Genomic DNA, 22,937 nt, shown 5'->3' with positions numbered 1-22,937 from the left:
TTGCTAGAATAACCCCGTTCTCTTTCTGATGCAATTTCAATAGAGTTGTCCCATACTGAAATGTCACATTTCTTGCTTGTGATGTAATCCTTTAATAATGTTTTCTATGCCAGACGTGTGTTTTGGTTGGTGGTCCTCCATAATTTAGAGTAGTCATTTTTGTAAAGGAATGTGCATTTTTTTAATGTATTTTTTTGTTTATAGTTATGTCACCATTTAAACTATTTTTTTTTTACATGTTTTTTTAATTTTTTTTTTTTTTTTTGGTGTTTCATTAGAGAATATTAAACCATGTTGGCACACCAAATGTCCCCCCCCCCCCCAAGGAGTGTGTCCTTTGTAAATTACCCATTGTATATTTATTAAAGGTTTGCTGCCTAATAATCCCCACAGTATATCAAACAATAGACATGTTTTCAAATGAAAGCAAAAAGCCTTTTATTCAGGCAAATGTCATCACAAAAAATAAAAAGAACGGCAGCACTAGAATAGATAGCAAACTATATGCAAACTTGCATTTCCAACATGGTGAAGGATAAACTTCCAAGCCTCAGGAGCCAAACACAAAAATATGAAGCAGCAGCACACAAACAAAGGAACCCAAACTGTGGTAGTACAAACAAGATGTCCTTTATGTGGAAGGAAATGGAAGGCAGAAAATCAACGTTTCCTCCTCTTTCCAGCCTTCCCTCCAGGCAGCCTTCCAGCGGATCGAACACGGGGTCTTGCAGGTGGGGTTGATGTGGCAGCAGGAGGATGGTGTTCCGCAAGCCGGGCCGGGTCACATAGCCCAGTGTCTGGGGTCAGCAGGCCCCTCTGCATCCACCAAAGGACCTGGTTCATCAGGGCCTTTGCCAGTCTTCTCTGGTCCTCCTCCCCTTCATTTAAATCATGGGCCAATGAGGCACTGAAGGCCTCTGTGGGGTTGAGGGGGGCCCTCATGATGGCGCTTGCCTCCTGGATCATGCGGAGGCTTGCCTCCTCCACAGGCCTCAACTGCCTCCTTCGGCCTGATGGCCTCACCTGGGGGGGAGAAGACTGGCTGGTGGTGGTTCTCCTGGCCGGGTGGACCTGCTGCAGGCCACTGGGCCCAGCCTCCTCCTGGCTGCCACTGACCCCGGCCTCCTCCTGGCTGCCACTGACCCCGGCCTCCTCCTGGCCGACAGACACCTGAGGATCTGCCACCTCCTGGCTGATCTCTTCTTCCTGTGTGGAAAAAAAAAGATTTTTTTTACAATTTCGCTAAATAAAACCACACTCATTTTCATGTTTTTCGTTCAGTATTTTCTGTTCATTATTACTTGAATACACTCTACTTCTGACCCCTGCAGTTGTCATCCCTGACACCTATTTGTCTGTACACCTTTTTGTTTGCTTTTTCCCAGCTTGGTTTTTTTTTTACAATATCTAATCATTAATCCACCAAGAATTATTTACGCCATAAATATAGAGGAAACTACTATACCTCCTCATCGAAGGGTGGCAGATCTGCATCTCTGTCAGCCAGGCCCTCTTCCTCCGACTCTGCAGGGCTGTGGTCATCTGGGGAATGTCCGCTGGAAGGTAGCATGGAGGAAAGGTTGGAAGAAAGACTGGACATCGTTTTCCTGCCTTCCATTTCGTCCCGCAAAAAAGCCATCTGTTTATAATACCACAGTTTGGGTTCCTTTGCTTGTCTTGCTGCTGCTCCCGATTTTTTGATTTTATTAGCTTTGTATGCTCTCCTGTATGTGCTTCTGAGGTTGGCAAGTTTATCCTTCACCATGTTGGCAGTGCATCCTGGCACCCAAGTTTGCATATAATTTGCTAGCTCTTCTAGTGCTGCCGCTCGTACCTCTTTATTGCAATATAAAGAGTGCTTAGAATTCCACAGGATGGGCGTGTCCTGGTATTTTTGAAGTAAGGCCTCTATAGATTCCTTGCTTTGTAGGAGGTCCATTGCAATTGTTTCAAAATTATATTTCTTTTTGAGTCTAGATTACAAAAACATAAACCGCAGAAAAATAAATATTCCAAAGGATCAGCGTTGACCTTGATCTAATATGTGTCTTCAAATTTATTACCTATATCTAATTCCAAACACAGTCTCTCTTGTTTAAACAATGATTGGCAGCTCGGCCGCATTGCTTGTACCAAACATTGATTTGCTAGATGCAGAGCCATTGTTCACATTGCAGTAAATATTTTAAATATATTAAATTAAACAATGCTTACAAATGACAGTTTTCATCTAGGCACTCTTTCATGTGTAAATCTCATGCCCCTGACAATGGATGACATAAAAGACACTTCCTAATGACCTCTGTACAACCAACACTTGAACAATACTTTGCCTGATCTGAATACACCATTCAAAAACTTGTCAATGAGGTACAGCATTGTTCACATCTCTATTTTGTGAGGTGTCCAAAAGCATTTGGATACCAAAATAACATTGTGGTACCCCATAGACAGAATAGCTTAAAAAGGGTGCAACCAACAGCCCAAACCCCCATCCCATGTGTCTACATTTTCAAGGCCTCTGCTGATCACATTTTTAATTTCCTTACCTTCCTGTCTCTCGCTCCTCGTTTCTCACGCTCGCCTAATTACCGCGTAAGATGCGTAATCACGGCGTAAACCTTTTAAACACTCCGCGTATTTATGAAACCCCGCCCTCGTCACCTTTGCGAGGCCCCTAATCAATGAGTTTAGGAAATATGGCGTTAACTGTGTATGTTCTGGATGCGCTCGAAGATTCTCCGCGTAATGGACGTAAACACGTTGTTTGCATTCTCTACACTCCGCGTATGTATTAAACGCCGCCCTCTTCTCCGCCCATGGCATAAGAATTCATCTTTTCCACGCCCATAATCTCTGTGGGAAAGGAAAGATGGCGATGTCACACGAGCGGGCACGATGCTCTCATGCCACAAGTGAAGGGACAGAGGCAGGGACGTCCCGATCAAGGAAAAGAAGATATAAAGCCACTAATATGCGGTTCCAGGAAATGGTGGAGTTAGTTTACATCATGCGAAAAAAGGACTATGATGGTGAATTAGGGCCATACAAGACCCCTAACCGCCGAAAGGCACATATTATGGACAAGGTGGCGAGGAGAATGCAGAGGATGTTTGGGATCACCAGGTCCAAGGAACAGCTGAGGAAACGATGGTCAGACTTAAAATTGAGGGAGCCACATCAGATGAAGAAAATACTTAAAATTCTGCGTAAAAGTAAGTAAATATATATTGGGGTTGGGGGGGGGGGGTGGTGATTGTCTGCAAAAATGTGTTGCCATGTATATTTCACCATCTGCCTCCTTGGCCTGCTTGTAATTTTAAAGACATGTTGTCATTTATTTTTTAGAACATAAATAACTACATATTTACAAACAGTGTTCTTAGTAAACAACGTAACATCACATAGTTTATCAGAAAGGCTCGGTTATTCCAGGAACAACACACCTGGACATGGCTCACTGGCCAAAAACTTTGTTTGTAAACATTGTGTAAAAGCTAGTTCTAGAAAAAAAAAGTATGAGAATGGGAAAGGCAAACAGGATTCATTCTAAAAACAGTGGTAATAAAGCAGATGTTTTCACATCTGCAATGCAGAGCACCTGTGTCTCCCCAAATCAAAAATGGGTTTTGGTAGGGTCTCCCAGAAATACAGTTTAGGGGGGGCATCCATGTGTGTCACTTTGCTAAAAAGGGGCAGGATCAGAGCTTGCCATATAGAAGTAATTGCAAAATGTAGGTTTGGTGAAAGATAAAAGTAACTAAATGAAAGCATCTTCTAAGCAATGTGTGCGATTTATGCTCTCCAATATCTGTGTGCTGATGAGTCTACATTTTTTTTGGTTTATTTCAGGGGAAAGAAGTCGCCAGCATTTGGAGGAGGCAGAGAGGGCCAGACAAGGCCAAAATCTGCCATCTCAACATGTGGAGGAGGAGGAGGATGTGGAAGGAGAAGAGGATGTGGAAGGAGAGGAGGATGTGGAAGGAGAGGAGGATGTGGAAGGAGAGGAGGATGTGGAAGGAGAGGAGGATGTGGAAGGAGAGGAGGAAGGAAGAAAGGAGGAAGGAAGAGAGGAGGAAGAAGTAATTTTGGACTTAGAAGTCATAGCAGATGAAGGGCAAGTGGCGGAAGAACAATTTGGCGAATTGAAAGAAGGTGGATTGATGGATGAAGGAGGAGTCCAAGATGATGGGGAAGTGGTGGAAGAAGGAGGAGTGATTGAAGATGATGGGGAGGTGGTGGAAGAAGGAGGAGTGATAGAAGATGTCGAAGAGGTGGAAAGGAGAAGCCCATCAGGTCAGTGTCACCCTAGCTTGATTCAAAAAAACATATGTAGATAGGCCTCATTGAAAAATAATGTTGTAAATGCCATTTTTTTTTTTTGTTTTAGGGGAGGAGGATGGTGTGCCAATATTTTCACGTGCAAGTGCTGCTATAATTATTCAGCAGGTAATGGAGTGCAGCACTGAAATGCACAATATGCGTGAAAGGATGTTTCTCATGGAACAGAATGTAACAAATGTCCTTTTGGAATGCAGCACGGAAATGGACAATATGCGGCAAAGAATGATGGTCATCGAATCTAATTTTAAGAACATTATTGACATGATGGGCCGTGTCAAAGACTGAAACACCCCCCGCCCATCCCCCGCCCCCACAAACATTTTTACAGTTTGAATAATGAATACGCCAAAATTTGAAGATACACACACAGTGTGCCAACATGTGCTATCTGCCATCACAGAATATCTAATGTCTGTGCTTTGTGGGTCCAACCCCCTCCTCCATCCTCAAGTAGTTCAGAGGAAGGGTTTGCTCCCACAGAACACAGACATTGATCACCCATGATGTCAGATAGCACATGTGGCCATTTGTCTGTTGAACCAATGACATTTGGCGAGTTTGCACTGAATGTGTGTATCTTCCAATTTTGGCGTGTTCCAGTGTGAAAGCACACCATGACTGACTGCTGTTGTGAGTTTTTATATTTTTGGAATTGGATTTTGTTACTTTTTGACCATGTTGAACATTTTGGGATACTATAAAGTTTAGACCATAAAGAATAAACAACGCCAAAAAATTTTAAAAATATATATATAGAATTATAAATCTCTCTAATCACTGAATTTAGTGAAGTAGAGATTTGACTCCAAATTCTCACCTCAAAATTTACTTTTAGAAAAACACACCAAAAACAAAAAAAATGGTTAAAAAATTATTGTTTTTTGTGCATAAAAAATATGCCCAAAAAAAAAATTAAGGCGGTAAACACCCCACCAAATATAATCTATATATATATATATATATATATATGTAAACAATAAATCTAACTATATTTGAGAAAAAAAAAAGTGAACTTGTTAATAAATGTATAATCTGCATAATATTTTTGGTTGAATTACCTGAAAAAAAAAAAAAGTTTAAAAAAATTTTGTAGACTCCTAAGTACAAAAGCAGGGAGTAATGAAAAAAATATAAAATTATTTTTGGGGTCATGAACAAGCAAAAATTAAAAAACTTGACCTCAACATTTACAAATGGAGTTGCTTCTTATTTCTAGACTCAATACCCTGTTTGTAGATGAGTGAATACTGTGCAAAATGTGGTTAGTTACTAAAAGTGGAGAAATCAATTATGCATTACAATTGAAGAAGTTAGTTAGAGAACCAGGAAGACAGAAAAAGAGAAAAAGCATTAATGACAAACAACTGTATAAAGTCCAATGGTCTAATTATTTATTATTTTTTAGAATATTCCTTTCTTTGGGGGCCGAATTAGAAAGAAATATGATCTGGCATAGCAATGGCCCCCCGACCCATGAAGTACTCAACATATTTGTCGCATACCTCACGAGCTGATTGGGGGGCCAAGCCAGCGCGACCAGTGTCCAGCCCGGGAAGGGGATCTGAGGGTAGTCTTGCCTCAGAACCGATGTCGGGTAGGTACGTCTGGGAGTGCCTGCGTAAAAAGTTGTGCAAAATGCAGCAGGCAAATACAACGGTGTCCAATTTATATTCCGCCAGATGTATCGATGTCCTGAACAGGCGGAACCGGTTGGTGAGTATCCCAAAGGCATTCTCGACTACCCTCCGAGCCCTGGCCAACCGAAAATTAAACACACTCCTCTCTGAGGTGAGGGTCCTCTGGGGAAAAGGCCGCATGAGGTGAGGACCAAGCCCGAAAGCCTCGTCCGCTAGGAACACAAACGGAAGTCCTTCCACATTATCTTCATCTGGTGGCAATGCCAGACCACCAGCTTGGAGACGATCATAGAAATCAGTCCGTGCGAACACTCCCCCATCAGACATCCGGCCGTTCTTCCCCACGTCCACATATAGAAACTCATACTGTGCCGACACCACCGCCATCAACACAATACTATGATAACCCTTGTAATTATAATAGTAGGACCCCGAGCGGGGTGGGGGCACAATGCGGACGTGTTTCCCATCTATTGCTCCACCGCAGTTTGGAAAATCACACCGCTGGGCAAATTGGGAAGCCACAGACTGCCATTCCTGTGGTGTGGAGGGTAGCTGTGGGGACAAACAAAATTAGAGATTTAGCACTTTGTAACAAATACATCCTACAAGCATCCTTGTGACAGTTCACAGTATTAAAATTGCATTAGAAAAATGTGCATGGAGAATTTGGGAAATGAAATATATAGGGCCACTTCATTAAGAGACTCCACAGCCCTCTGATGGGGACAATAAAAGTTTGAAGGGGGGGGGGGGACACAAAAACCAAAAAGTCCTGTTTGAAAAAATGGCAAGGTGGGTTTGTCCCTAGGATAGCATGCTGGACAGGTTAATATTGGGTAAGGGACAAATATGCAGGTAGGCCAAGAATAAAACATGTAAAGCTGATATCAACATGCATAGGGAGAAAAGGTAACGTTAGTTAAACACACAGCATATCTGGGAAAATAAAAATAAAGTTAGTTGGCCACATTATTAGAGCCAGGAAACTTACCTTAATATACTCCTCATGCATAACTTTGATGATGGCAGCACACGTGTCCGGTATGATGACCCCAAGCGCCTGCGGAGAGATGCCTGTCGAGAACTTGAGGTCCTGCAGGCTCCTCCCAGTCGCCAGGTACCGCAACGTGGCAATAAGCCTCTGCTCGGCCGTGATGGCTTGGCGCATCACAGTGTCCTGCCTCGTGATATAGGGGGACAGAAGATCCAGCAGACGGTTGAATACGGGGTCCGTCATGCGGAGAAAATTCCTAAAGTCATTAGGATTATTCTCCTGGAGTTCCCTAAGCAGAGGCATATGTGAGAACTGGTCACGCTGGCGCAACCAATTCTTGGTCCAGAAACGCCTCCGCCCCCTGTTTCTGGCCAAAGTACTGGACAAATGAACATATCCAGCAGCCATCCCATAAACAGCACCAACTCGCGAAAATTGACGCTGCTGCTCCATCATGGCTTCAAACCGGCCGGCTGGTCAGTCAAGAACACACTGAAACAGAAAGCACTCGCAAATCCAGCACTACCTGCGACAAACGCGTGACAAACAGATACGAGCGCACAGGATGCAACTGCTAAAGCAGAAACAACCTGTTTGCCTATAGCCGAATGACAACTACGTTACCGCAAGCACACGCACTGAACCCGTGAATACACGCTGTCAAAGCCTGGAGACCGAGAAGCGCGAATCAGCTCTAACCAAACCTTCACTAACACGAGCAAACCCGTAACTAGCAAAAGAGGAACAGAGGGCGGCGCCATTAACTTTGGTCTTCCCCTTTATAGTGACGTCGTACGTAGTTTACGTGCACGCGTTCCGGTACGACGGGAATTTGGTCCGCTGGTGTGTACACGCCAGCGGAACAAAACACAAATCAGCCTTGTACGCCGGAAACTGTCGGGCAGACAGTTTCCAGCGCACAGATCCGGTCGTGAGTACAAGGCCTCAGACTTACCTGACCCCTTCGAAAGTCCCGCGCTCACCCCCAACATCCTCTTCGCCGCTCAGCCTGGCCATTGATTGGCTACACTGGATGGATTGAAAGCAGTGCAGCCATCATATGAGCTCGCTCGCATTAAGGTGTTGAGTCCTTTCGGGGCGAGCCGAGACAGCCGCCGAGGGACCCCAGAAGACCAGGTTCGGGGGCCACTCTGTGCAAAACGAGCTGCACAGTAGTGGTAAGTATAACATGTTTGTTATTTAAAGTTATTTTGTTATTTGAGTTTGGTATGGATTTTAGGGGGGGGGGGGTGAGTGAGTTCTCTCAAGAAATCCATACCTGACCTTTAAGATCTTTCAGAAACAAAGACATCCAAACATTTGACAAGTCCTTTATTAAAAAAAAAAACAATTAAAACAAATCCCTAAACAAATCCCTTGTTGTAAATCCATTGTCAATTATGATGCCTACCACATTAGACTTGTGGAAAAAACAGCCCACTGTGCATGACCAATCTCCAATGGTAACACTAGCTAAATTACATCTCATCAAGTTATTATTGGTTATTTAAAGGGAAGGGTGGAGATAGTGGTGACATCATTGCCCAAATGTGTCCATACCCATATTTGGGCAATGATGGACTTATAGTCATCATGGGAACACAAGGGCAGTAATTACCTTTCATGTTGGTCCATGCAGAACACTGAAAACTGATCTCATCCCTACTCAGCAATAGCAGAACAGAAAATCTAACTTTGTCACTATGGATTCAATTTTTTTTTTCATAGGTCAGTTCTGCTCAGATACATGAGATCATAATGAGGATCCAACATGACCCATATGATCTATTACCTTATATTTTAGTAAGTTTCCATTAAAATATCCAAAAGCTTGCTTCAAGGGTTTTATTCATACAGGTTACTTTATTCATATTTTGTGCTTCTCTCTAAATATTTAAAACATTTTGATCAAACTGCAAAATGTGTTTAGAGAATTCATTAATGCTCATTTAAATATTCCCTGAGTGAGAGCTTTAATTAATCATAAAATCCATAATATAGATAAAAATTCAAATAAGACTGTGTGTAATGCTGTGCAGCAATCACAATTTCTCTCCGCTGCTGGAATAAAATATAATTTGGGCTATAGCAGTGTAGCCTGGATAGAAAAAAAAATATTCTTTCTTTCAGAAAACAGGTATTTTTAGTGCTTTGACTAATTATACATGTGCATTTTTAGGTATAAATAAAAGTTAAAGGAACTGTTTACATCTCTATTTTTTTTTTTACAGTGCCACTGACTAATGCTACTGCTTCCATCATGCATTATAGGTGCAAAATGCAAAAAAAGTATTAAAAGCTCTCTCATCTTTTAGACCATTATGCCCATGTGTCCAGCGATTCACTGATCGTGGTTAAATGAAAGAGCCGCCAATTCCGCTACCCTCCTTGCTGAGGATATGGCTACAAGAAAAAACTTTCTGTGTCAACAGACTTGGAGAAACCTGGTGTAATGCCGCGTACACACCATCACTTTATGTGATGAAAAAAAATGACGTTTTTAAAAACGTCACTTTAATTGACTGTGTGTGGGGGAAAACGTTGTTTTATGTCTTGTAAAAAACGACCAAAAAAAATTGAAGCATGCTTCAATTTTATGTGTCGTTTTTCAAAAGTGCACTTTTTACTTCACAGAAATTGACCGTGTGTAGCAAAAAAATTCGTTTTCTAAGACGTTTTTTCATCCACGCATGCCCAGAAGCTACTTATGAAGCAAGCTTCAATGGTAAAACGTGGTGGAACGTAACCTCACTTTGCAAGATCACTGTGAGAAAACTATGGTGTGTAGGCAACTTCGTCTTTGAAAATTGAAGTTTCAAAAACGTCATTTTTTACTTCACAGAAAGTGTCGTTTTTTTTCATCACATAAAGTGATGGTGTGTATGCGGCATAAAGGTTCAAAAGGTAGCTTCTGTAAAACAGATAATACCAAATTCAAATCCCACGGGCAAACGGGAGACTTAACCGGCAGATTCAAACACAGTGCACCCTGAACAAAGGCCCTGAATAGTGAATGAGAGGCAAGCGGTTTCTGAAGAAAAAAAAAAGACAAGGCTGAGATTTGGCCCTCGATAGTGCTCAAGCCCAAGTTCATATTTAAGCCCAACTGAAGAAAGGCAATAATCCTATTAATGGCATAATTCCTAGGATACCAGATACCAGATTCTGTAGTAGATGAGCCTTCGAGGCAAAGTCTAAAACCGTCAATTTTAGACTTTATAAGGCAGGATGGAATATTGGACCCTGCAACAGTAGGTCTGGGCGTAGTGGGAGAACCCAAGGTCTTCCTACTGCCATCCTTATGATTTATGCATACCAGGGTCTCCTGGGCCAAGCCGGGGCAACCAAAATCACTGACTTTCCTTCCTTCTTGACTCTCTGAAGGAATCGTGGGAGAAGTGGAACCGGAGGAAACGCATAAATCAGGGAATACTGATCTCATGAGATTGTCAGGGCATCTGACCCTTGAGCGCAGGGATATCTTGTCCTTGACACAAAGCTGTCCACTTTGCATTGAACCTGGATGCCAACAGGTCCACATCTGGGGTTCCACATTTCTGACATATGATTTGAAACTTGTCAGGGTGTAGAGACCATTCTCCTGGACTCAGCTGCTGGCGGCTTAAAAAATCGGCCTGACAATTCTCTACCCCTGGAATGAAGACCGCAGATGGGCGAGGAGTATGCCTTTCTGCCCAGGTCACCTCTTTTTAGGCATCCAGCCTTCTGGTGCCTCCTTGGTGATTGATATAGAATCTCCAAAATGTTGATGGGTAGGACCTTTTCGGCCCCGGACCACTTCCCCTGGGCAGATGCTTCTTGTAGAACTGCCCCCCAGCCCAGAAGGCTGGCGTCTGTGGTCATCACTTTCCAGGTAACTGGAGTGAAGAATTTTCCTTCTGACAGATTTTGGGAAAGCAACCACCAATTGAGGCTCTGGCGAACCCCTGAAGATAAGATCATAGAAGGATCCAGGGCCTGAACATCTTTTTTCCAAGCTGACAGAATTCTGCCCTGTAACGGTCCTGAGTGAAACTGGGCGTAAGGGACAGCCTTCGATTGAAGCTACCATCTTTCCCAATAATCTCATGCATAGCCGGATGGAAGGCCTTCTTTTTGCCTTTACAACTCGGACCAAGTCTCCTATGGCTTTTGCTTTTGGCTTGGGATGTAATACCTTGCTTAGGGATGTGTCTATAATCATGCCCAAGTACTCTAAAAGATTAAAGATTACAGTACTGTATGTAAAAAATACACACCCCCCTTGTCCCTAGTGGTCTGCCCTGTGTCCTGCATCTAGTTTTATATAATAAAAACATTTTTTTGTGCCTGCAAACTGTAGATTGTCCATAGCAACCAAAACTGTCCCTTTATGTCAAAAGTGATTTTAGAGCAGCTAGAAAACAGCGATAATAAATTATAATCACTTGCAGAATTGTGCGATAGTGATTTGTGGGGAAATCCGTCATAAAAAAATAAAAGTAATGACAGTGACAATTCTGCAACTGAGCAAATTTCAGTGATTTTGATTTGATTACATTATTGAATAATTTTTATTATAATTACATTATCATTTGTTATAATTATTTATAGTTATTTATTATATTATAATTTTATGATTTTGTGTTTCAAACTTTATCATATCCGGGATGCCTATTAGACTCTTGTTTGGACAGATTTAAGTGAGTTATTCCTAGGAATTGCAGGCCTACAGTATAAAACGCAGAATTTCCATGCAAAATAATTGTACCGCTTTTGGTACGTAATTCCAGACAGAATCATATCGCCAGGGAGGTTAACAGTGTTTGCGTGTTCAAACAAATTTGTTGCCTGTTTGCAAGTTCTGGTGTGAACCGAAAGGGGGGTGTTCGGCTCATCCATAGTAAGGACCAGGGAATGAATTAAAAACTTTTTGCTGTCATTGGTTAAGAAGGGGCATATTTTGGATATTTTGCAGAGGTTGAGGTGGCAATATCTAGACAGTGATATTGGATGTGGGGCTGAAGGAAGAGTTTAGAGTCCAGGATTACACCTAGCATCCTGGCAAGTGGGTTGATAGATGTGCCATTAATTTTGACAAAGAAGCCAGGGTAAGGGGTATGTGAGGAATGAGGGTGAGGAAATATTTTTAGCACCGTTTTGGATACATTGAGTTTGAGGAAGTGGTGTGAGATGTCTGTTAGTAAGAGTAACAAAGAAAATAAGACAGCTCCTCCAAATATAGAATGTTACAAAACTAAAGATCCATTCACACCTAGGTGATTTGAATTTCAAAATCTCAGCAAAACATGGGACACGTGTGGGATGCCATTACTTCTTAATGGCACCCCAATCGCGGTGAGATTTTGCGGTGGTTGTCACATGACAATTGCTGCAAAACCGAACAGTCATGGGACGCGTTTCACCAAAAAAATTCCGGAAACTATTTTTGGAGACACACGTCCCGTGATTTTGTTTGCGCGATTTTTGCATTATTTGTTGCATGACAATTGCTGCAAATCGCAAAGTGATTGTGGTGCCATCACTTCTTAATGGCATCTCAAACGTGACCCGCGTTTTGCTGCAGTTTGTAATCTCGGGCAGAATAGCGAATGATTCTGCCTCCATTGTTTCCACCAATGATTTATGTGGGGTGTTTTGTAGGAGCATCTTCCTCTCCCGTTTTCCCTCCTCCGTGTCACAGCCTCCCACGTGCTGAAGCTGCAAAGTCAAGAAATAACTAAAAGGTTGTGGGAGTGTGACTCCCCCTTCCTGTTTTTGCTGTTGTAAAATGTTTAAACAGATTCTTACCGAGCCCCCCTTCCATATTAACTCTCTAAAAAACATTTTTTATATATCCACACTGGAGAGTTGTGTAGAACATACAACAGCTGCGGAATCCATATCATCTTGATTAGATTGCAGCGTCTGGCCACAGATAGTGGAAGCTTTTTCCAGGTTTTGGTTTTCCCTTTAAATTTAGTTAATAATGGGACAACATTATCCACAGTGTATTGTTTAGGGTCTATAGAAATAATTATACTGAGGTATTTTATTTGGTTCACTATTTGTATTTGAGTGGCCTCTTGAGGTATGGAGCCTTCTAGGGGAACCACTGGCAAAAGTGTAGATTTTTCACTATTTATCATAAGCCCGGAAAATTGGGTAAAACTAAATTTTTCCATTGTTTCTTTTAGGGAATTCTGCATGTCTCCAAGTAGCAAAGGGAGATCGTCCACATATAGTACTACTTTTTCTTTCACCTGCCCTCCTCTATATCCCATTATCCCAGGGCAGGATCTGAGAGATATAGCCAAGGGTTCAATTGCGAGGGTGAAGAAGAGGAGGGGCACCCCTGTCTTGTCCCCCTCAACATTTGAAACTTGTCAGAATACTCGTTATTGACCTTTACCTTCACCTTTGGAGTTTTATACAGCATTTTTACCCAATTGATAAAACTCGGTCCAAATTGAGATTCTTTTAAGACTCTCCAGAGATATTTCCATTCTAAACTATCAAAGGCCTTGGCGGCGTCCAGAGAAAGAATGGCCCTTCTTCCACCCTCGTCCATTGGTACCTGAAGATTCAAGTATACCCGTCTTATGTTTGTGCTGGTGGACCTGCCAGGTATAAATCCTGATTGATCAGGGTGGACGAGTTTCTGTATGACTTTATTTAGTCTTGCCGCCAAGACCTTTGCTAAGATTTTTTTGTCTAAATTGAGTAAGGAAACATGTTTATATGAGGCTGGGTTAAGTGGATCTTTTCCTTCCTTGGGTATCACTATTATAGTGGATTCCATCATAGACAAGGGGAATTCTCCCCTCGTCACTGACCAATTTAGGACTCTGGTCAGCTCAGGAAGCAGTACACTTCTATAGTGCCGATAAGTCTCAGCCGGAAGACCATCCGGGCCTGGGGACTTCTGTTCCGCCATTTCCTGCACGATCCGCTGTATTTCCTCCAACGATATAGGCATGTCAAGTGCCATCATGTCTTCCTCGGAAAGACAGGGGATCCACAGATTTCCCAGAAAACTATCAATTTCTTCCCACATTTCTTCCTGCCAGGAACAATATAGATCCTCATAATAATCTCTAAACCTATCCACTATTTCTGGTGTGTGTGAGGACAGGCTGCCCTCACTTATAGTGATCGTTGGCACCATCGATGAGGGTAAATTTGTTCTAACCAAGTGGGCCAGCATTCGCCCCACACTTTTACCCTCACCAAAAGCTACTTGCTTTTGGAAGATTTGTTTATTCTTTGTATTCCTGAGCATTATTAAACAGTAGTTCTGTTGTGTCTCTATCCATGCCCTGAGCCTGTGTCGGGTTGTTGATGTATTGTTTTATCTGTTAATGTCACTCTCTCTCCCGCCTGTTTTTCCCATTCTTTGGATTGTTTTTTGATTTTTGAAACTTGTTGTATTATTATACCTCGGAGGAAAGCCTTCATTGTGTCCCATACCACCCCCTGCAGGGCAGAACCTGTATTCAATTTGGCAAATTCCCTTAAAGCCATCAAAACCGCTTGTGGTTCTCTCATAAGCTCCATCCAAAAGGGATTACCCAACCCTATTTCCAATGAGGCTGTCACCGAAGAATGGTCCGAGACGCATCACCTCCTAGTTCCCCAGAATTAGGTCAATCCTCGATAGTGTTGAATGTGTCCTGGAGAAGCACGAGTAGCGTCTGGACTTCGGATTTTGCATGTTCCAAATGTCTTTCAGACCCATATTTCCCAGAAATTGGGACAGTTGGTCATCTGTTGTACCTCCCCGTTGTACCTCCTGAGGGAATATGTCAAGTTTCTGGTCCATTACCATATTAACCTCTTGACCACCGCCCTATGTCAAAAAGACGTCCTCTTTTTAAAGATGGATATCTCGGTAATGGCAGCAGCTGCTGCCACAACTGAGATATCCATCTCTTCAGTGGGCGGTGGTGTACACGATAACGGCGGTCTCTGCGGCGGATTCACCACAAGATCGCCGTTATCGAAGGCAGGAGTGGGCCCCCCTCCCGCCGCTCTCCGCCACTTACCGGAGCCGTCGGTAGAGGAAGAGGCGATCGGGTCTGTTCAGCAGCTGACTGGGGTTGCGAGTGAGGGAAAAATGTCCTTCACCCGTCCCCATAGCTCTGCTGGGCGGAAGTGATGTCAAAACATCAGTCCCGCCCAGCGTCTTAAAGAAACATTTTTTTTTTGTCATTTGAAAAAATTACAGTTTCAATGTTTTTTTTCTTTTTTTTGCATTTAAGTCTAAATATAAGATCTGAGGTCTTTTTGACCCCAGATCTGATATTTAAGAGGACCTGTCATTCTGTTTTCTATTACAAGGGGTGTTTACATTGCTTGTAATAGGAATAAAAGTGATCAATTTTTTTTTTATTTCAGTGTAAAAAATTATTAAGTAAATAAAAATAAATAAGAAAACCAAAACATTTTTTTTAAAGCGCCCCGTCCCGACGAGCTCGCGCACAGAAGCGAACGCATACGCGAGTAGCGCCCGCATATGAAAACTGTGTTCAAACCACACAAGTGAGGTATCGCCGTGATCGTTAGAGCGAGAGCAATAATTCTAGCCCTAGACCTCCTCTGTAACTCAAAAAATGCAACCTGTAGAATTTTTTAAACGTCGCCTATCGAGATTTTTAAGGGTAAAAGTTTGACGTCATGCCACGAGCGGGCGCAATTTTTAAGCGTGACATGTTGGGTATCATTTTACTCGGCATAACATTATCTTTCACAATATATAAAACATTGGGCAAAATTTATTGTTGTCTTATTTTTTAATTCAAAAAAGTGATTTTTTTCCAAAAAAAGTGCACTTGTAAGACCGCTGCACAAACACGGTGTGATAAAAAGTATTGCAATGACTGCCATTTTATTCTCTAGGGTGTTAGAAAAAAATATATATAATGTTTGGGGGTTTTAAGTAATTTTCTAGCAAAAAAAAACTGTTTTAGTCTTGTAAACACAGAATCTGAAAAACAAGCCCTGTGGGAAAGAGGTTAAAATCCCCCATGACTAGCACCGGGACACCCGGCTTATCCATCACAAACTCCACCAGACTATGCAGAATTGTGGTATTAAAGGGGGGTGGAATGTACACGTTGGCCAGAACGTATGTTCTATTCTCTATCTTAAAAAATAATTTAATCAATCCTGCTTTGTATACAATTGAATATTACCCCGGATTTAATCAAAATGCTCACCCCCCTAGAGAAGGAGGTGTGTAGAGAGTGATACTGTGATCGAAAATCTCCCCACCCCAATTGGGGTATGGAGATATTAGTAAGGTGTGTCTTCTGCAGACACAGGAGTGAGGCCCCATATATTTTTGCCATTGACAGGGCTGTTGCTTTTTTCCCTGGATCTCCCAAGTCTCTAACATTCCAAGAGTATAGAATAATTTGTTTGGACTGCGTGCCTCTATTTATTAGTGTTCACGTTTTCTATAAACATTATGTGATTTTCATTCTTTTAATAACTCTTGCCAATCCTTTTTCTTTTTCATGCATTTTTCCTGTACTTCTTAGTGACCAAGTGTTGCATGTAGAAAACATTATAATTGCAATTGTGCTCCACACATTCTTTCCTAAGCCTTGCATACTTACTACAACTTACGTGCCAAACAGTACATTCATACCATTTACTTCTCCCATATTCCTCTCTCACCACCTTACTGGGTTTACATTGTAACCTTCTACTGTGACCTACCCGTACACCCATTATTTTAAATATTATCATTGCCATTATTTTTATTTCAACCCACCCCCCTTTCTAACCCCTCTTCCCAAAAAACAAATAAGACACACAAAACAAATACAACATACAATGTAAGAGAACACTGCACCCCTTGAAAAGGGGAGGGGGTGCTATGCTCCTTTTTTCACTCACCACCCCACCCCCACCCCCTGTCTCCTAAAAAAAAGAAAAAAAGGAGAAGAAAGAAGTGCAAAAAAAAATTATTTTTTTCCAAAATCGTGTCAATCATTTTTCTCTTTCCTCTTCTCCTTAGTGTCATATTAGTGTTATGATAATGTTATATTATAACTTGAGCTCAATCATGTTATTACAAGGTTTCCAGGCAGTCCTGTTTTCCTAGAGTCTCTCCTTATGGGTTACCAGCCACTCCGCTACCGCCTCGGGAGTGTCAAAAAACATAGGGCCAGATTCACAAAAGGGATACGACGGCGTATCTGCTGATACGCCGTCTTATCCCTGTTTCTATCTATGCGACTGATTCATAGAATCAGTTACGCATAGATATCCCTAAGATCCGACAGGTGTAATAGTTTTACACTGTCGGATCTTAGGATGCAGTACCACGTCCGCCGCTGGGGGGAGTTTGCGTCGTTAAACAGCGTCGGGTATGCAAACTAGCAGTTACGGCGATCCACTAAACTTTTTCCCGTCGTTACGTCGCCGCAAGTGTTAGTTTGCCGTCGCAAAGATAGGGCACCTTTTACAAAGTGTAAACTTACTACACCATGTAAAAGTATACCCGTCTTTCCCGCGTCGCTTTTGAATTTAAAAAAAAAAATAAAAATTTCACGTCGCGATTCACAAAACATCGGTGCATCGTAATTTCGCGCAAAGCACGTCGGGAAATTTGCGACGGGAGCATGCGCAGTACGTCCGGCGCGGGAGCGCGCCTAATTTAAATGGTACCCGCCCCATTTGAATTGGCCCGCCTTGCGCCGGACGGATTTAGGATACACCGCCGCAAATTTCCAGGTAAGTGCTTTGTGGATCGGGCACTTAGACAGAAAATTTGCGGCGGTGTAACCTAAATCGGTTATGTTACGCTGCGCCTGGGCTACGTGAATCTGGCCCATAGTCTCCCCTAGAACGGTTACCCGTAATCTTGCAGGGTATAGGAGTGCATATGTTACTTTCAGTTGATGTAATTTACGTTTTATCTCCCCAAACCTAGCTGTCCTCTTTTGGAAAAATTGTGGGTAAATAGACACTCTAGTACCATTGTAAAGAATATTGCCCATTTCTCTGGGTCTGCGCATTATAGTCACTTTAGTCGCATTATAGTCACTTTGTCCTTATGATAGAACATTTTTTACCAACAGAGATCTCGGGGCAGGGGGGGTTCCATGCTGGGGGGGCCTGGTAGGGACCCTGTCTGCTCTCTCAATTGCGAAAAACGGTGGGAAGGGCCCAAATATGACTCTAATCCCTTTTTCCAAGAAAACAATGGGGTCTGCATCCTCACTATGCTCAGGGAGTCCCACAATCCGTACATTCTTTCTCCTCATCCTGTTTTCCATTTTATCCATTTTTATCTCCTACGTAGTTGGTCATATGGCTTTCATCTTCCATTTGAGTGGGGCTAGATCATCATCCACTAAGTCCACTCTCCCCTCCAGGGCAATGATTCTCTCTCACACTTTCTGCAAGTCATGCCTGACAAAAGAAAGCTCTTCCTGGATAGTTTTAAGTTGGGCGGTCATTTCATTCAGAGAGGACTTACAAGAATTGACTGCCTGCAAGACCTCTTTCAGTGATGGCTCTTGTTCCCCTGGGGCTCCTACCCCAGACGATAACCCCAGGATCTCTTCAGACTCCTGCCCCAGGGCCCCCTCTGGTCCCCTCTGTTGGCAGTGATACATGACTTGGCTTTTTCTTACCCCAAGCCGCCGCCTGCTGTTTAGATTGACCATGTGAGGTGTTTTTTGGGGGGTCTGGCCCTAGTCCTGGCCTGGCCTGGGTTGTGCACATATTTTTCTAATGTTGTGGCTGCTTGGCTTGCCTTTGTCGTAGACATACTTTTATGAGCAGAGGGGTTAGGGGTTAGTACTAAGAGGAATAGTTGTTTCTATCCCACTGCTTGTCTGTTCTATCCCTCTGGATTGAGCTATGCGAGGGAAGCTAGTCCTGTTCTCGCTCACAGGGGAAGGCAGGAGAGGAGAAAAACAAATAGGGGAAAAAGGAAAAACAGAGCAAATAAAATCCTGAGAAGAATTCAGGCACAGGTACGCAGTCCGGGACGCCAATGCTTTGCTCCCTACAACCTAAAACGTTTTATTTTTTTTCGAAGTGTAGTTCATTGTTATATTAATTATTTCTCAACCGTCCACGGTCTGACTTTTGCAGGTCAGAAGCAAAAGGTGATTAATTCCTGACATCCAGTGCTTTGGGTGTAAAGAAAAAAAGGGGGGAGTGGGGGGGAGATTTCCAGGCAGCAATTTGATCGTTATCCCTTCAGCTTTACCACCAGTCTTGGAAAGAACTGTCTGCTGTCTGTTTAGTAGAGGGGGGGATAATGTCCACTCACACCTCCGCTGTCTCCTCTGCTTTACTCAAGTGTTCCTCCTTCTCCCCTCTGTCCCAGCTCCGGTCTCCTGACAGAGAGGGGAAAGAAAAAAAAAGTGTGCAGTAGTAGCCTCTCACGCCACCGCCGTTGCCGGAAAGGAGAGGGGGTAGCCTCTCACTTTACCCCTTCACCACTGCTCTGATCCACTCTGTGCTGCCGGCCAGTTGTGTCCACGTCCTGGGGGGGGGGAGGGGGAGGTGGTAGTCTCACACACCACCGCTGCTATCCCGCAGTACTCCGTTTAACTGTATCAGTTTGTACCTGGCTGCCACCACCGCTCTCGCTGATGGCCCACGGCTCAGCTCGTTGATTACCCGGTTTACCTCGATCTCCTCGGCTAGAACGCAGTAATGTAGCTCTTGTAACTGTAGGAGACAGGGGAGAGGAGTGCTCACATCCTCATACGGTCACACCCCAATCATAGCTCCAATCTATACACATTTACCGGCAACTGTATTAAGTCCACCTGTTCAATTGCTTGGTAACACAAATTGCTAATAATCTAATCACATGGCAGAAACTCAATGCATAATAGGCATCTAGACGTGGTGAAGATGACTTGCTAAAGCTCAAACCTATTGGGAAAAAAAAGTGAATTAAGCGACTTTGAATGTGGAATGGTTGTTGGTGCCAGACAGACTGGGTTGAGTATTTCAAAAACTGCTGATCTACTGGGAATTCACCATCTGTATGGTTTACAGAGGATCACCTGAAAAAGTCCAGTGAGTGGCAGTTGTGTGGATGAAAATGCCTTGTTGATGCAGAGGTCAGAGGAGAATGGGCAGACGGGTTCAAAATGATAGAAAAGCATCAGTAATACAAAAAACTTGTTACAACAAAGGTATGCAGAATACCATTTCTGAATGCACAATACATTGAATCTTGAAGCAGATGGGCTACAGCAGCAAAAAAAACACCAGGCACCACTCCTGTCAGCTAAGAACAGGAAACTGAGGTTACAATTCTCACAGGCTCAGGTAAATTGGACAATAGAAGAGTGGAAAAACATTGCCTGGTCTGATAAATCTCAATTTCAGCTGTGACATTCAGATGGTAGGGTCAGAATTTGGCATAAACAACATGAAAGCCGACAAATCTGCAGCAACTATGTAATGCTATCATGTCAATATGCACCAAAATCTCTGAGGAATATTTTCAACTGATTGTTTAATCTTTTCCACGAAGAATTACAGTAGTTGTAAGCCCAATTAATGAAATTTGAGCTGGGCACATATATATGTAGTGTTTTGTTATCTCTCTTCAAAGCACTACAGGACGTAGCTATCTGCTGCTCCATTCTTCTGTTTTCAGACTGATAACTCCTGCCATGTTCTCTGTCACATATGATAAAAGTAGCCAGAGTTTTTTCCTGCCTCGGAGCCTCGGGAACCACCAGAGTGACCAGAACTGACGATCCCCGCTGCAATGCTACACGGAAGAGACCCTTGTGGCTACTTGATTACACATGCCTGTCTAAATCTACTCAAATGGGAGTTGAATATTATCCATTAATTTGATGTTTTAACCCTATGCTCCACTTAGAGTGGTGTCGTTCTCTCTTCCTCTTTCAGCTGAAAATCTTTACCTATGAGGAGAGGGTGTGCGTGCTTTTCCTCCAATCAGCTGTCTTGACTGAATGCCCAGGCTTCACTGCAGTGGTAACCATGAAGATAAAATCTCCTAACATGATGTGCACTTTCTAAACAGTATATAAAGTTGAAGACAGCAGATATACATGTAAAACGTATGTAGGGAGATTTGTTTCATCCCTGTGTATCATCTGAGGCTGCTCACTTCACTGGGTATATGTCAGGGTTTACATTCACTTTAAGGCAGTTCTGAAGGCAAAAGGTCCAACCCGATACTAGTCAGGTGTAGCTAATAAAGTGTGTGTTATATATAAGATATATTTTGTGTAGTTCTTCTTTAAAGGTGCTGGGCCAGATTCACATAGGTTAGCGGATCTTTAGATCCGCCTAACCTATGTAATTAAAGATCTGCCGCCGCAAGTTTTTGAGGCAAGTGGTTAATTCACAAAGCACTTACCTCAAAACTTGCGGCGGCGTATCGTAAATCCCCCGGCGGAATTCAAATTCCGCAGCTAGGGGGAGTGTAGTATTTAAATCAGGCGCGTCCCCGCGCCGATTTAACTGCGCATGCGCCGTCCTCGAATTTTCCTGACGTGCATTGCTCCCAATGACGTTGCTAGGACGTCATTGGTTTCGCCGTGAGTGTAACTTGCGTCCAGCGCTTTTGTGAATCGACTTACGCAAACGACGTAAAATTTCTAAATTCGACACGGGAACGACGGCCATACTTAACATTGGCTGCGCCTCATAGACCCAGGGGTAACTATACGCCGGAAAAAGCCGAACGCAAACTACGTTAAAAAAAAGCGCCAGGCGGTCGTTCGTTTTGGAATCGGCGTAACTGCTCATTAGCATAATCAACGCGTAAAAGATAGGGAAGCGCCACCTAGCGGCCGGCCTGGAATTGCAGCCTAAGATCCGACGGTGTAACACAGTTACACCTGTCGGATCTTAGGGATATCTATGCGTAACTGATTCTATGAATCAGTCGCATAGATATGATCGGCACAAATCAGAGATACGACGGTGTATCAGGAGATACACCGTCGTATCTCTATGTGAATCTGGCCCGCTGTGTTTATCTTATGTTATTTTATAAGCGTTACATTACTTACTTTAAATGAGGCTGACTGAGGATATCTTTCACTACATTACACTGAATGAATCAGTATGAGACTAAATAAAAATTCTACACAGATTACATGCTGAAAATCTGGGACATTTTGCATAGATAATAAGTCAAAGTTTTTTTTTTTTTTTTATAGTTTTTTTTTACATATTTTCTGTGAAGTCTACTTATTTAAAAGTCAGAAAACTTTCAAATGAACTTACTAGCAAGTGATAAGAAGTAAATACAGTACATGCTGATTTCTATTTTCTGGATTGAACTGTAGATTGTTTTTATGTCTTTCAAGAGAATAATGAATCGCCACAAAAATATATATTTTTTTTATATGTGTTGTTGGATAACTTCCATTAGACTAATCTAAATCCAACATGTTTTAAGCCCTGGTTCATGCTGGTGCGTTTTTACATGGGATTTGACATGTCTAAACGCATGTCAAAATGGCGGAATTTTCCGGCAATGACACCGTCCTAATCAGGCTGCACAGATTTCAAAAAGTAGTTTCTGAACTACTTTTTGTGTTTTCGGCCCACGATTTACATTGACATCTGTGCATTACCAAATGAACTTTTGCACTAACATAGGCAATCTTCCTATGCTGCATTAGGTTACCTTGCTTTCTATAAATCAACTTATCTACTCGGATTCAGCATAAACTGTTCCTACCAATACTCCTCCAAGCAACCTCATATAGGATTCCAAATATAACATTTTGAACATTTTTTTCATAGCCTTTTCTCAAAGAAATCCCTTTCTTTGATAGATTGAATCCCTATTTAGGTTTCGCTGAACAATCTTATTGCTCCCTGCCATACCTCGTTCCGTTACCCCCTTCCCCTCCTTTCCCTCCACACCGTATTCAGCCCTCCATTACCAGCATCTATTTGGCTTTAATATATTAGGGGTTATCAGGATTTTTATACATATTTTT

Source organism: Rana temporaria, chromosome 9 (genome assembly GCF_905171775.1).
Source record: "Rana temporaria chromosome 9, aRanTem1.1, whole genome shotgun sequence".
Taxonomy (NCBI): Eukaryota; Metazoa; Chordata; class Amphibia; order Anura; family Ranidae; genus Rana; species Rana temporaria.
Note: the sequence above shows the minus strand (reverse complement) of the source record.